We start from the raw sequence: 16,314 nt of genomic DNA on the forward strand, positions 1-16,314 counted from the left end.
TGGGTGGCAGGAATCAAAGCCTTCTGACTCCACATTTTGGCGGTTGCCACACAAAAATTTTTTATGTATATTCCAAGAACCTAAAAGATAAAACACAAGAAAAGTTTTCTCTCTATTTTGGAAACAACCTCATGAGAGTCAAATAATGTCAAAATTTTTTTATAATAATAATAATAATAATACAGAGAGAGTAAGTGAGAGAGCCAGAGCGGGAAACACTAGGAGGACTAGACATAGGAAACAAAACAGAAATTCAAGAGTTTGAAATCGAGAAAAGTATTAAAGACTTGAGAATAAGTCTTTCTCAATCTTTGTAGATAACTTTCCTAAAGATATATTGAAGAGAGTATTATTTCAATTGTTCAACTAGACGGGACATATAAATGATATATATTTATCATAAAAACAAAAAAGTGATAATATATATTTTTGCGTTCATAAGTTACACCACGAAGGGAGGGTTTTGAAGGCTATAAGGGATATGAATAAGATGAGGCTAAGATGTAAAGTGATTTTCTTGGGGAAAGCAAAATACAGGAGAATGTCAAGTATGAATTAATTGAAGATAACTCAGAGAAAGTCAGACGATCAAAACACTACTATTGGTTCGTTGAAACGTTTAAAACCATAGGAGGTCAATGGGGGTGAAGTAGTTGGATGTGATACGATAACGGAATCGTGCAATTACTTCAGTGTTGGACGAGTGCAAATTGATACCTGTGTTATAGACGTGATCAACGAATGGATTCATATTACAATAGGCATTAGCGAGTTTAATGTTTTGGTGAAAGAGGTGGGGCGCAAAACATACGGAATAAATTGTAAGTTGGATAAAAAGGCTGATGAGGACACAAGCTGTGAACAGCAATGGACAAGTACCGCAGGAAAGTGTTCAGAGGTGGCTGTCAGATCGGTGGGGCGAACAAATCTACCGGATTGTGTAGACTAGGCGGCAGAACTGATGATGGCGGTGACGCGAGGTGGTGAAGAAGATAAGGACAGAATGGTAGTTTCAAAAAATATTTTGAACAAATGGGTTAATGAAAATTTAAAACATAATCCTCTTAATTTGGTAACCTACAAATCAAATAATGATGTTAATGAAGGAAGTGCTGATTTTGTGGGGGAAGCCATTATGAGAAATAGAGAAGATTCTGATGAAACTGTGTCATGGGCTTTTGGCAAATTGAAATGTGAGCTTCAAGGGAATGCTATAAGGGGGTGAAAAATAAACCTAGTGATAGAGCATAACTGTTGGCTTAGAATTTCTTCTCGGTAAAAGAGAAAATAACTTTGTTGCAAGTATAGTTCCAAACCGACAAGTAATGCTCAATCAAAGTTTAATTTTGTTTGTCGCAAGTGCAAACCAATAAAAACACCGAGAGTATTAGATCTCAGGTCGTCTCTCAAAAAAATTGCAGTGAGGTATGCACATTATTGATTATGGTATCCAAGGGGGTTTGCAAATAAAGGGACAAGAAATTAAAAAGGCAACAAAATAAAGAAAACAACTAAAGAAAGCAAGTAATAAAGAGAGACATTCATGGCAGGGGTTGAGAATATAGGCTTTCTATCTTAGTCACTAATTATCATACAATGATTAATGAGAGCTAATCCTATTTAGTCATCTCCAACATTGGAAGAAAGTACAATGTTATCTTCACATGAGAGAAAGTCAAATAAGAATAGTTAATCTCAATCCAAAAGTCCTAATCAACTTACTAATTGAATTAGAAAGAGATTAGAGTCAATGGAAATAATATTAACTAACAACTCTAGACCACCAATCTAAATTGAGTATTAAAGACTCAAGAGCACCTAATTTCTCTTTCCAAGCCAAGAATGCTCAAAAACTACTTTAACATCCAACCAAGCATTTTGTCAAACACTTTGAAGGCATAAAAGGAAAGCATGTTAAATTGCAAGAATAATAAAATCTACAACTACCCAATGCAAGAAATCAACAATAACACTAAAGAAAGCAACATTAAACAAAGAAACATTAAATTGCATTAAAAAGAAATTCAAATCCAACAAGAGTTCATCAACGTAAAAAAAGACAAAAAGCAAAATTAACAATGCAAATTAAGAGAATAAAGATGTAGGAACAATAAATTGTAAAGAAAACAAGATGAAAACAATAAATTAAACCTACATCTAAGAGAAATTAACCTAATTCTAACCTAATTCTAGAGAGAAGAGGGAGCTTCTCTCTCTAGAAAACTACCTACAACATGATGCTAAGCTAATCTAATTACTTTCCCTTTGACCCCTCTTGAGTTCTGCATCAAATAGCCTCAGAAATGAGTTGGACTTGGGCCTGGGAAGCTCAAAAATTCCCCCAGCGTTTTGCTTTTAATGAAGTCACGTGCCGCTAGTCACGCGTACGTGTGGATGACGCGTGCGCATCGCTAGCAAATTTTTTCCTCACGCGTACGCTTGGGTGACGCGTGCGCGTGGCCATGAAAATTCTTCTCACGCGTACACGTGGATGACGCGTGTGCGTGGCCTTCAATTCTCCAAATGCTCATTTCTTCATGAATTCTCCACTTTGCATGCTTTTCTCTTCACTTCTTCCATCCAATACTTGCCTTATGAATCTGAAATCACTCAACAAACATATCAAGGCATCGAATGGGATTAAAGTGAATTAAAATTAGCAATTTAAAGGCCTAAAAAGTATGTTTTCACTCTTAAGCACAAATTTAGAGAGAATTACAAAACTATGCTATTTCATTGAATAAATGTAAGATAAGTTGATAAAATCTCCTATATTAAGCACAAGATAAACCACAAAATTAGAATTTATCAACTAGCATTAAGAAAAGAGGGCCTAGAATGCTAGTCATCCTAATATGGTCCGCAATTGCAGATGGGCCTGTTTCTACCATCACAATCAACCTTGAGGGGCACTGGGGCGAGTGAATCAGGTGCTAGTGCGAGTCTTGTGAAACCAGGTCTCGTGGAGCTCAATACCCTAACGCTGAGCCGACCCATCTATAGTACATCAATGGGAGGAAGGTTGGTTGGGGAAGGGGGCGCTAATTGGTCCCAGGACGCACAAGCATGGCCATCTGGAGAAGCGTGGCGAAGGCTGAACTGTGGGAGTCATGGTTTTAATAATCGTGTGGTAGTGGCTAATGGTGGCGCTGCGTTGGAGCCGATGATGAATACTGGGTGTGGGGACGGGATGGTGGTTGGGAATGTCAACGGAGCGGTGATTCTGGCAGAGTTGGAGGATGAAAGTTTCAAAGGGTTTGTGGGGACTAAAAGCATGGGACTTGGGATGGATAAAGGTGATGGAGACGATGGTGATGTTGGTGGTAAAAATGGTGGAAGTGGGGATCTTAGTGATGAAGGAAAGTTTGGGGATTGTCGACGGGGATAACGATTCAAATGGGAAGAACAATATCGTAAGTGAAGCTGAAGATCGAAACTGGGCAATTAATGAATTAAAGGTCTTTGATGCTGTATGGACGTGCTGGATCGAAGGCATGTCGGACAATGATGGTTCAAGGAGGGGATGGAGTTGGAGATACTCAAAAGGGGAAAGCCGGAGATGAAAATGATGGGGCTTTTGGTGACAATCAAAGTGCAACATTGGAAGAGCAAATGCTGAAAAATAAGAGGACATGAGAAATAGCAGTGGAGTCCTATGCAGTGCTGTACAATGAAGAAGATGACATCATGGGTGTCCTCCAAGCTCAAAATGAAGAGATTGCTCAGGAAAGAAGACTAGTAAAACAAAAGGCGAAGGCAAGGCGCTGTAGAGCTAAGAATAAAAATAAGGTGTGTAACAATCTTTTAAAATGATCTTTAGCTCGTGGAATGTTAGGAGGTTGAGAGGAGATGGTAAGTTGAGAATGCTTAAGAACTTAAAGCAAAAATATAGATTGAATATGTTAGGTTTGACTGAGACTAAAAGGCATGTATTGGCAAAATTTGATGTAGCTAGAATCTGGGGGTGTGATAGTGCAGGGTGGGAATATGTTGAATCTAACGGTGCATCGGGTGGATTGTTGATAATATGGGATGAAACAATTTTTAAAATGAGTAATTGCTATAAAGGGGAGAGGTGGTTGTATGTGGAAGGGGCCATATTAAAGAATAATTTTAACTTTGCTTTTTTCTTGGTTTATGGTGCTCATACTAGAGATGGAAAACTAGTTGTGTGAAAGCTATATAGTAGGATTATGCCAGGTCCCTTGTTGCTTCTTGGAAGACTTTAATGAGATTGTTCAAGTGGAGGAAAGAAAATGTACTACTAGCTTAACAGCATTTGCTGAAGAATTCAAGAATTGGATCCAAGATATGTACTTGGTGGACTTGCCGCTTAATGACCGCAAGTTTACTTGGTTCACAGGTCATTCTTGCAGTCGGATTGATAGAGTTCTGCTCAGTCTGGAATGGGTTGAGGAGTTCCCAGAGATTCGCATAAGAGGAGGACCAAGGGGTTGTTAGACCATTGCCCGATAATAATCGAAGATACAAGGTTGAGATGTGGTCCGAGACCTTTATGAAGCCTTGACTCATGGTTCACACATGAAGGTTTTCTAAGAATGGTTAAAGAGGAATGGAATGGGGTTAGGAGAGATACAGTTCACAGATAAATTGAAGACCTTGACGGTTCCTTTGGGGAGATGGCACAGGGACAACCTTGGCGATATGGATAAGAAAACTTGATGTTTGAAGAAGAGATCAAGAAGATAGATGACATGGATAGCAATAGGGTGTATGAGGGAATGATGGAGATAAGAAGAAAGGTGTTAGTGACTTGTTGTCAGAAATTGGTATGTGAGAAAAGAAGTGCATTGGAAATAGATGTCGCGATCCCGATTCACGAAAGACATGGACAAAAACACCAGGTACTTCCACAACATAGCTTCTACAAGAAGGAGGAATAACATGATTGATGCGTTGGTAATTAATGGAAGGTCAGTAAGAAATTAAGCGAGAATAAAAGTAGCTATCTGAGAGTTTTACAAGAAATTATATCATCAGGAGGAGTCTCCTTTGGTGGGCTTTTGGGATGGACTAGTGGATATGATAGCTGAAGAGGAAGCTGCGACTTTAGAGGTGTTGCCGTCAGTTGAAGAGATTAGAGATGCAGTGTGGGACTGTGAATCATCTAGGGCATCTGGAAGTGATGGGTATAATATGAATTTTGTTAAGAAGTGCTGGGATGAGATTGGAGCTGAATTCATGGTAGTTGTGCTAGGTTTTTTCAGACATCCAGGTTACCGACAGATTCTAATATCACATGGGTTGCATTAACACCAAAGTTCATTGGCGCTAAGGAGATTAAGGACCTCTGACCAGTTAGCATAGTTGGTCGTGTGTATAAGGTGATTTCTAAGGTATTAGTCTGGAGGATGAGATTAGTTATGCCAGGCCTAGTTGGAGAGACTCAGAGTGCATTTATCAAAGGTCGGAAAATACATGATGGGGGTCTTATTGCATGTGAAACTGTACATTCGCTTAAAACGAGAAAAAAGAAAGCGGCAATAATCAAACTGTACTTTCAAAAGGCATACGATAGGGTCAAGTGGAGCTTTGTGGAAATTGTTCTGCAGAAAATAGGTTTTGATAAATGGTTCACCAACAAAACCGTTCAAGATGGAAAGAGGTCTAAGACAAGGTGATCTCCTATCTCCATTCTTGTTTGTACTTGTTGTTGATGTACTACATAGAATGATTAGAGGGGCAGTTAGAAATGGTCGGATATCCCCTTTATTTGTTGGGAGAGATAATATAGAATTGTCACACCTCTAGTTTGCCGATGACACTGTCTTGTTCTGTCCGCCAGAGGAAGAGACTATTAAGAACTACAAGAGGCTCCTACGATGTTTTGAGTTGATGTCGGGGATAAGCATCAATTTTGATAAATCTAGCTTGATCCCAATTAATTGTGAATATCAGTGGGTTTGAAGCATGTGCAGCTTATTGGGGTACAAGGAAGCTTCTTTGCCGGTTAGATACCTTGGAATTCTTTTAGGAGCTAACCCAAGGTTGGTCAAGACTTGGAAGTCAGTTATAGACAAAGTGGAGGAGAAGCTCAGCTTATGAAAATCAAAGGTTCTAAACAAAGCGGGGAAGTTGGTGCTCATCAGAGCAGTATTAAATAGCCTACCGATTTATTATTTAAGCTTATACAAGATGGCGAAAGCCGTGGCGAAGAAATTAATTCCGTTACAAAGAAGGTTTTTGTGGAGTAAGGAGGATGGAAGGAAGGGTATGGCTTTGGTTAAATGGGAAGTGGTCTAAGCTCCAAAGAAGCTAGAGGGGTTAAGAGTCGGAGATGCGATGATTTGTAATACCTCACTCTTGTTTAAGTGGTGGTGGAAGTTCTCAAAGGAGGAGTGTTTATTGTGGAAGAAGGTGGTATGCTCTTGTAATAATTTCTCCCCTAATGAGCTGTTGTCCACCCAAGCTTTACCTACTAAAGGGGGTCCATGGAAGGACATTTGGCAGTTACAGATTAAGGAGCAACATATAAGAAAAAAAAAATCATAACTAGTTTGTCTATGGAGATTGATGATGGCAGAAGAACTCATTTTTCGGAAGATGTTTGGCTGAGTTGTGGTCCTCTAAAGGATAGATTTCCAAGGCTCTTCTCGGTTTCAATTTAGAAAGGCTCTGTCATAGGAGCTTATGGGTTTTGGGATGGATTAGAGTGAATATGAAACTTCTAATGGAGGCATGAGCTGTTCCGATGGGAGTTGGAACTTGTAAATCAATTACAAGAAACTTTGAGACCGGTTAAATTAGCCTTTGATAGAGAGGATACAGTTGCCTAAAAGTTTGACAGGAAAGGTATTTTTTCTACTAACTCTTTTGTGCAGGTGCTACAAGCAGAAACGCTTCCGGATGACGTAACAAGCTATAGCTTTACTAAGACTCTTTAGAAAGGATTAGTCCTTCCAAGAGTAGAATTGTTTGCCTGGTTTGTATTGATAGGCAGGGTGAATACAAAGACAAGGCTGTGTCGGTTAGGAATTGTTAATCAGGGTGATAATTTGTGTTAGTAATAAGGATATTGAATATGTTCACCACTTATTTCTTGGTTGTGAATTTACTTGGCAGGTGTGGTGTGCTTGGTTAACTGAGTTTGGCAGACAATGGTCATGTCCAGGTACTTTGAAGGAACATTTTTAAAATTGGACAGGTGTTACAAGTAGGAAAGATGAGCGTAACAAATGGTTTATAAGTTACATCACGGTTGTTTGGAACGTCTGGTTGGAAAGGAATAGGAGATTGTTTCAGAACATAGAAAAAGGTGCCGAAGAAATCTTCAACATGTCTCTAATTCACTTCAAGGAATGGAGGTGCGACGATCCCTTTTGTTGTTGATGGCAATTCCAAAAATAACATTGGGATAGCTATTGGTGTGAGATTTTACGAGGTTTTTTTAAGAGGTGTTGTTTGTTTTTTATTTTTCTAGCTTTCTCGCTCTACTTGTGTGTTGATCTTCTTTCGTTTTAAAATAATAATAATAATAATAATAATAATAATAATAATAAGTAACTTATGTTTTGACATTTCAATTTGACACCAAAAAATAAAAAATTATCTAAAGTGATAATATTTCTAATATAATAAAATAAATAGTTAATTACGGTTAAATTTATAAAATCTATTATGTATGAATCCTACAACTTTAATAGAATGATTAGATTTTTATTTTTTTACTTTATCATCATCATAAAGAAATTTAATCAAATAATAAAGGTCTTAAACTATTTTTTTTGTTTACTTTCCAATTTTTCTCCTTAAAAAAAAGGAAGAAAAGAAAAAAATACGTATAAAGTAGGGCTACTAAAAGCACCACAAGGGAGGCGCGAAATGGCGGCAGTTTTTTTATTAGTGGCGGTTTTAAACCACCGCAAAATCAAATGCCAGTGACTAACCGGACCGCCATGGATATGGGCGACAAGATTGGGTTTGGCGACAGTTTCCAGCAACAGCTGGTATAACCGCCTCTAAATCAAAATTTCGTGGCACACCAATTGAAAACTGCCGCCAAACCAAACTGACACGATTTGCTTCATATTTACTGGCGGTTTTCAAACCGCCGCGATTTATCTCGATATGTCCAAGTTGCCGCGCGTTTAGCGTCGGTTTACCCTAAATAACACTATAGTTTCGGTCACAAATACCGGCAGTTTTATAATCTTTGAACCACATTTCGGTGGTTTAAAACCGTCGCTAATTTGAGAAAAAATAAAAAAAAAAGAAAATTTGGGTTTTTAAAAAAAAACACGCATAATTTTTTTAAAATATTATTGAATTATTTTTTTATTCTTTTTTAGATTTTTTATTATTTTAAGAGTAAATATTTTCAACCTTAGAATCTAAACTTTTAGCAAAAACAAAATTAAAATATAAGCAAAACAAAATAATATATTTATGAAAATTCGAAGAAATTAAATCTCTTTCAAAGAGTTGCTCAGTCTAATTCAATAAAATGTTTGCTTCAGTCCAAAATATCTCCAATCCGAATATTCTATTTTTCACTCTATCATTCCACGAAATTCATCCCTGCAGCGATGTTTGGTGGCAGCTCCTCACCTTGCCGTTAAAACAGATAAATCAGAGCACTCTCCATCGCCTTCATCTTTTTCTTCTCTGCTGCTGCCTCATCCTCCATCGCCTTCCTCTTCAACTTTTTGCCTTCCAGCTCTGCCTACAGTTCAAGCAGCTTCCTCTAGGTCTCCTTTAGTTGGACTTCGTTGCCAGGCGCATGTGAATTCGGACCGAAGAGTTGACTAGGAGTCGTCCAAAACCCACACCACGTACTCTACCCGGTTTCTCTTTTCTGAAAACCTGAGCAATGGAATCATTTTGAGACAACACCCTAGATGACTCATCCTGTTGCTCAATCTACTCAATTCTTTCCTACGGACACAAATTAGCAAATACAATCATTTTGTTGATAGGTCCATCTCATATCAAGAACACACCAAACAGGATGATTAACTGTATCACGTTCATCACAGTAAAAAATACACAAATATTGGGTATAATATTGGTCTCAAAAGATAACAACATAGTATGCCAACCACTATAAAAAGAAATAAGGGATAAATGAAACTCAATCATTCAAATTCTACCCCAACTGTTTCCAAATTATATCGAAGTTCAAAATGTCTAGAAACATAACACGTATATTTACAATGATATTTAAAGGAAGCTGAATTAGAAATTGTAAAGGTCTTTTGATCCACTTTGACATAGGGGAGTAAACCATTATTTGAGGTTATAACATAAAGAAGTAGACTATTACCCTATTTGAGGTAATAACTTTATGGATCAATTATAAATAGTAGTACTTACACCAATTGCTCTTGCTTCATCATTGATATAGGAGCCATATTTTTTTTGTGCTCTGTGATCCAGAACTATCCTCTACCGACTTTTCTCCCTTGTTGTTCCGACTGTATCAACAAAGTTTATGTCATTACCGTATTCCACACAATCAAGGAAACTTAAGTCAAAGAAATAGTCCAAAGAGTGAATAAAAAAAGTAAAGTACCTCTTCTTCCATCCGCCGTGCAAAGTTTTTTAAACCGCCAATGTGGGTATATAGTTGTTTTGATCAAATCTTCGCATTTTTCCTACACTTTTTCTGTTGGTTCATCAGAGACAAAGGGTGATTAGAAACTGATTTATAAAGACTCAATGCAACATAAATTGTATTATTGTGTACCAATGATATACTAGATTACCTTCATCTCAGTTTTGGCGCGATAGTCAAGGAACCATCTCCAATGCTCCCGATTGATTTCCGGCGGACGGTGCTCAATATTTTCTTTAGTCATGAATGTTGGCTCGTAAAAAGCGTTATACAACCTTAGTCTTGTTTCCTTCCAAGACTTCTCCATACTTTTCAAAATATTTTTCTTGATAGTTCCTTCACTATCTTCATCAAAGTAGAAAATTTGCTATACAGATAATACAATTTGTCAATAATTGTAAAAATAAGCAGATTTATTTCAAAGGGGATATAAACTTTTACCTTGACACACTCGTTATAAACCTTGTCTTTAGTGGTAATCTTACGCCAACTTGTCTCACAGATAGAAAATTTTTCAAAGTCAGATCCTAGCAGACCAAGCACGCCACTCAACAGTCCAGCTTCATTTCCAATTGCTTGCGTTGCATTGTTGAACCTGAGCACGATCTTTCTACCGTTAGGCCATTTAATAGCATACCTCACGCTTAGTCTTGCCCGCTTGATTATGCCATCGGAATCTATAAGCCAAATATAATACCTTATATCTGTATTCGTTATGGACAGCACGTGAGAAAATTAATAAATAACATAGAGTCTAAATCATGTTGAACATAGAAAAAATATTAAATACGTTATCGATGATCTTAACTTTCCAAAACTCTGTAGTCTTGCATCCTTTGCGATTTAGAGCTCTAGAATCAACAAAGGGGTCATTAGCTTCTTGATCAACAGAATCTACATCATTAGCATTAGCTACCAAGTTTACATGGCCTGGCTCCGAGTTCTGAATGTTATTTATGCTCCTTTGTAGAGCAGGCCTTAGTACGCTGCGCAGCAGAAGGAATGGGCGTGAAGTTGTAGGTACACTATCACCACTGTCCGGGAGAATTTGAGAGTTATCGTGGTAGGAAGCCGAGACCGGAGGTGGAGCCGTTTGTGGTTGCTGACACTCTGGTCCTAATTTCAATTTTTTCGTGTAACGACCTTTTCTAGCATCTTAGAAGATAAAGGGAACCTGTTAATAAATTAGAATCAAGAAGAGTCAAAGCATGATGTATTCTTTCGTAACTCATAATTAAAATCCTATATCCCCACCTATTACAATGACTTCCACAGAACTTTCGGCAACGGTTTAGTAAGTAGAAGCCTAGTTTTATATGCACTAATCATATAGAATATTAAAAGACTTTTACATGTTACATGGCAGAAGCTTTTTTCATTTTGTATGAACCTGACGTCTAATTAAATTAACACAAGTTCGTAAAATTATTAATGACACATGAAATAAACAAAATTATAAATAAAAATATACAATTTAAATTTCAATCACTCACCACCTAAAAGAAAATAAATCTCCTTTTTTTTAACATAATAATGGAACATTAGACATACAAAAATAGAGGGTACAACAAAGTTGTAAATCAGAAAAAAACTAAGAGATTAAATCAATATCAAATCTTGGTTATGTCACATTCATGCTTTTTTGGTAAATTTGTTACATCCAAAATTGAAAGGTAATTCGTTAACTAATTCATATAGAAAAACAAGTTTAAATATAGATATAAGATTGTAAACATGTGAAACTATAATTTGAAATGAAATCTGTTATTATTTCAAAACATTAACCAACTATATATAAACTAATCATTCAATGAATACAATGCTAGCCAATAATAAATGTTAAATTTACTTGACATTGGATTCAATAGATATTACTAATTGCTAATACAAGTGTCAGTGTATACATAAGCATTATTGTGCACATACCTTTAGAAGAAATGAAAAGTGGCCCACTATAAAAGTCTCCAGGATATAAAACTATAAGTATAGAAGGGGAAATATATATGTTATGCATAGAAGATATAATATTTAAGTTAATGAAATATCTATTAGGCGACAGTAATAACTATTAAGAGATCTTTCCATGTTACAATTTTTAAAATATGCTGATTTGGTTACTTACATGCATCTTGAATATATAAAACACCATAAAAGGTAAATGTTGTACAAGTTTGTTTCAACAATAAAAATTATTATTGAACCTATAATTGAGGAAGAAGTGGAGAACACAACCGACTCAGCAAACAACTATATATCAAAACATCATGCTCGAAATTGTTGGTGTTAACCTAAGCATTTTATGATGATTTTCTTATAACTTAAAATAGTTATAAGAGAGTTGTTAAGTCCCTCAAAAAATTCAACCAAAGAAGAAAACTATATTGCTCTTGTGGTCAACTATAAAAAGTCTGCAAGAAAAAACCACTTATCCTTACTTCTTCACGTATATAGCATATGTAGAAATATAGATTGGATGGGAAACCCATCGACAGTATTAGATGGTAAACAATTAAACAGGTCCAAAACTTGTAATTCAAATAATTATCTATTGGGAGTCCGAAGATATGATCAAAAATAGAGAATGCACAATGCATGCCTACAAAGGGTGAAAGGAAACTCCTCCATTATTGGCATGTTTCAGCGAAAAGTTGACTACAATTAAGGGGAATTCCTTTATTTTTCAAGGGGTAAAAATAAATTTGAAATTTGGCATATGAGAATGGTAAAATGAAGTTTTTTTCATTACCTACTGTGTTGATTGTTGATGACCAGGCTGGGACAAGAGAGCTTAACTCAATTTTTGGAGGGATGAAAGCTAACTTCTGCAGTAATAATACAAATTTCATTGATAATAAGAGCACCTACTGTAATCACATTTTAACATCACCCATTTTATTGAAAGAAAGAGGGATGATTACTGGAGCAGAGAGAATGGGCCAACAATAATCTCAATCCAACGACGATCACGCGGGTAGAGACACCTGAGCGACCGACAGCTTCTAGAGACCCAAAATGCCGATGCAAGCTGAGCAGTCTTTGTTGGAGTGCGAGATGTGAGAGCTTCTATTGGTTGGGTGGGGAGGGGGCCTTGATTCAATGTGTTTGAGGTGGGCTGGGGTGTATAAGGATTGAGAAACAGAGGAAGTTGCTGTTGCGGACGCTGGTAAGGGGAGTATTCAACTTTCGCGCTTGTTTGAAATTGTGAAAAAACCAAATCCCTTATTTTAACTTTTAGTCGGAATTAATAATAACATATTGCCAATAAGTATATTTTGCCAAATAAGAAGTATAATAACCAGAATAGTTATAGCAGGAAGCATTTGAAAAATAAAAATATTAAACAAACTAAATTTAGTGTTGATATTTTAAATTTTAAAATAATAATAATAATAATAATAATAATAATAATAATAATAATAATAAAGTATAGGGGTTAATAATAATAATAATATTTAAATTTGACCTTTTACACGCAGCTTTTTTCATTTTTTTCCTTTTACCTCAAATTTAACAATTAAATTTAGTCTTTAGTTTTTTATTTCTTTAAAATTAACAATTTATGTTTTGATTCCAAAAAAGATATTCATTATGTATCCATTGTTCTTTTCAAATAAAAACTAATATTGAGAATACATAATCCATTTCTATATCTATTATTTTCTATTTTCAAAGTATCATCACCAGTATATACTTGATTTTGCCTACATTTGACTCTTGTAATAATATTTGCAATTTCATTTCATTAGCATCTTCTGCATTTGAAACTCATATCATGATCATGAACACTTCATTTCATTTGGCTCTTGTGAAACTATTTGTATTGCAATACATTGTGATTATGCTATGATGATGCAGTGATTCTGTTGGTTAGAGTGAACAAATCAAGTTTATAACTCTACCTGCTGGAGGATCAGATGAACTAAGATTCATCACATATGGTGATATGGGAAAACTCCTCTTGATGATTCACAAGAACATTACATTTAGGAAATTTTTTTAACAAAACTACTAACATATATATAGAACAATAATACCAAAACAACATCATCATTCATTTACTTCATTTTTCATTCATAACCAGGAGCACTTTCAATTATTTCAGCTATAGGTGAAGAAGTGACTTTTGAGAATGTAGACTCAGTGTTTCACATTGGAGACATAAGCTATGCCACTAGTTTTCTAGCAGAATGGGATTTCTTCCTTAGCCTTATTAATCCGGTAGCTTCTAAAGTTTCTTATATGATAGCAATTGGGAACCATGAGAGGTAGTATTATTGTTATTATTATTATTATCATTATATCAAGTGAAAGCTCACTGAAAAAATTATATATACATAAAATGAGAGAAAAGACTAATATAGGTTGAGAAGTGTAGACACACACAGAGATGGTATGAGTAGTGAAAATCAAAGAATAGTCTGAATCAATTACAAAACAAATGATTTTTTTCTTTCATTCTTAGTGTATAGTGCATGTGAAAATTTTCTCATAAAGAGTTTTCTATTCAGAATACTGTTATCACTTGTTCAAATGTGGATGGAGACTCATATTAATGATAATTTCTTTTTCTTCATTCGATATTTGTTTATGTTTATTTCCCTTAACATAAGCAATTCTATTCCTTAAGAAAGAATGGTGAATTATGGATCGGATCTGCATAGTTTTAAATCTCAATACAAGTTTTATACAGAGATTTGTAAGATTATGAAAGAATCAATGGGGGAAAAACCTCAAATTTCTAATTCTAATTAAATCCATAAGAACAAGGAAAACTGTTCTCAATCGGCAACCACTCTAATAGCATCTACTGCATCTCATGCTCATGAACACTTCCTTCACTATCTACAACTTCATGAATTCACATCAATATCTAAAGCTTGGCTACACCAAAAATAGCGATTCTTCTTACTCCCATTATCTTCATAGTATTCCATTCATAACTATAGATTTGCATCCAAAATAATTCCTAAAACTTGTGCAAAGTACACCAACATAGCAGACTACATAACAAAAGAAGCATTGACTTGCATACAACAACATTTAATCATATGAACCTTAAAGTTTCAGTCTCCTAGAGCTGCATATGTATGTCATATGTATAACAGTAGACTCAAGAGCGTTCAATGTGGCTGGAATATAGTGATAAACCTTATTCATTAATTATTCACCTCAAAAAAATAACAACTGTACCAATCTTGACTAAATATGAGATTCCCTAAGTTCTCTAGTATGATAAACTGTCCAACAAGAACAATCTCTAATAACAATCTGAACAGTTATAAAGTCGCGACAAAATCAATGAATAAGTTTCAGCTTTCCTCTATAATCTGAATCGAAATTCTTCAAATATACTAAAGCACTGTCCTCAAGGATTCAAGTACCGTGTTGCCCACATAGCCAAATGCCATGCATTCTTATTCCCAAGAGACATTTCACTGTAAGGATATTCATTCTCTTCTAGCATTTTATTGGGGTCATACGACAGCATGGAATCCTTTCGTCCAGCAGAATTGGCCTCATCAGAACCATCAGAGGGTACAACGTCCTCTTTCTCCATTGAATCTGGAACCACCTCTCCCGGTTCTTCGGATGCCTCTTGAATCTTGGATCGAGATAACCTGAGAGTTGTGCATTATATCCAGACACACCCAAAATATGAAGAATTAGAGTGTGAACATAATCTTATTATATTGACATTGTAGAAGTCATGTCTTTCTTACTGTCCCATAGTCGTTCAAGGCCATGTTATATGAGTTTGAATTCCTCCCGTGCTGCAATATCCAGTTCAACGACAAGAGTATTTTCATAGCATGCCTGCACAAAATACTAAAGTTAATAATAATAATAATAATAATAATAATAATAATAATAATAATAATAATAATAAGAAAAACACACATGGACCAATTATCAAACAAAAAGATATTACTCCCTGATATTGCCCAATGGTTTAAAAAACTGCTCAGTGATAACTACATAGTTTTAGAAGCCTTTAAGACACAGGAACAATGTCATACCCCAAGGCTAGATTGAATATGTAGTTCTAGGCAGCTATGAAGTAAGAGTCACTGCTTGCTATGTTGAATAACTAAAAGATAAATTACAATAAACTTCAATAACAAGAAAATGCACAATAAACAATTATCTCCTAGCTTGAGTCAAAATATAATGATAGTTTCTCAGTCAGAACAATCTATGTATTGATCTTTCCTCTAATCAATCCACTAAAGCCCCTTGGCAAGGATATGTTGCTAATCTTTCACAATACTTTATAATTAAAAAAGTCACTGTTTAACTGAAGAATGAGGAGCTTTCTTGAGCCTGCGCATATCATGCCAATACAAGCAATTTAAATAGAGTAAATTTTAAAACCCACAAATTTGTAGAGGATAGAGACAAGCAGGCAATTTAAAAGAGCACAGACCAGCCATTCTTGAGTTCCACAAAAGGATCTCTATTTTATGCAATTAAGTTTCTTCTAGCAAGGGCAAATAGAGTTTATCTTGATCTACAAAATACAATTAATTATCCATCCTCAATGGTGATTCGGCTTGTGTTATTCTTATCAATATTTGATTTTTTGACGTAACATGATAAGATTCTATTGTATCATTACAAAATTGATTGCAGCTATATAGATAGATAGAGAATTGTTATATACATTAGATAAATACAAAAGTAAAACATGAATTTTTACCTTCAGCTCGTCAAGTATTTTCTGTGAGCACCATGTCTGTACT

At 35.5% G+C, this 16,314-nt stretch overlaps 1 long non-coding RNA gene across 1 annotated transcript; it reads right to left on the reverse strand.

Annotated features, from left to right (window-relative positions):
• Positions 1-8,380: 8,380 nt before the first annotated feature.
• On the reverse strand, positions 8,381-12,691 carry LOC112696402 (uncharacterized). Its single transcript, XR_011861962.1, has 6 exons — positions 12,321-12,691; positions 10,016-10,748; positions 9,726-9,941; positions 9,533-9,625; positions 9,334-9,434; positions 8,381-8,895 (listed from the first exon to the last, which is right to left on the reverse strand). It is a non-coding gene; the product is annotated as an uncharacterized lncRNA (long non-coding RNA).
• Between the last annotated feature and the right edge of the window lie 3,623 nt (positions 12,692-16,314).

The sequence above is a fragment of the Arachis hypogaea genome, chromosome 6 (genome assembly GCF_003086295.3).
Source record: "Arachis hypogaea cultivar Tifrunner chromosome 6, arahy.Tifrunner.gnm2.J5K5, whole genome shotgun sequence".
NCBI lineage: Eukaryota > Viridiplantae > Streptophyta > Magnoliopsida > Fabales > Fabaceae > Arachis > Arachis hypogaea.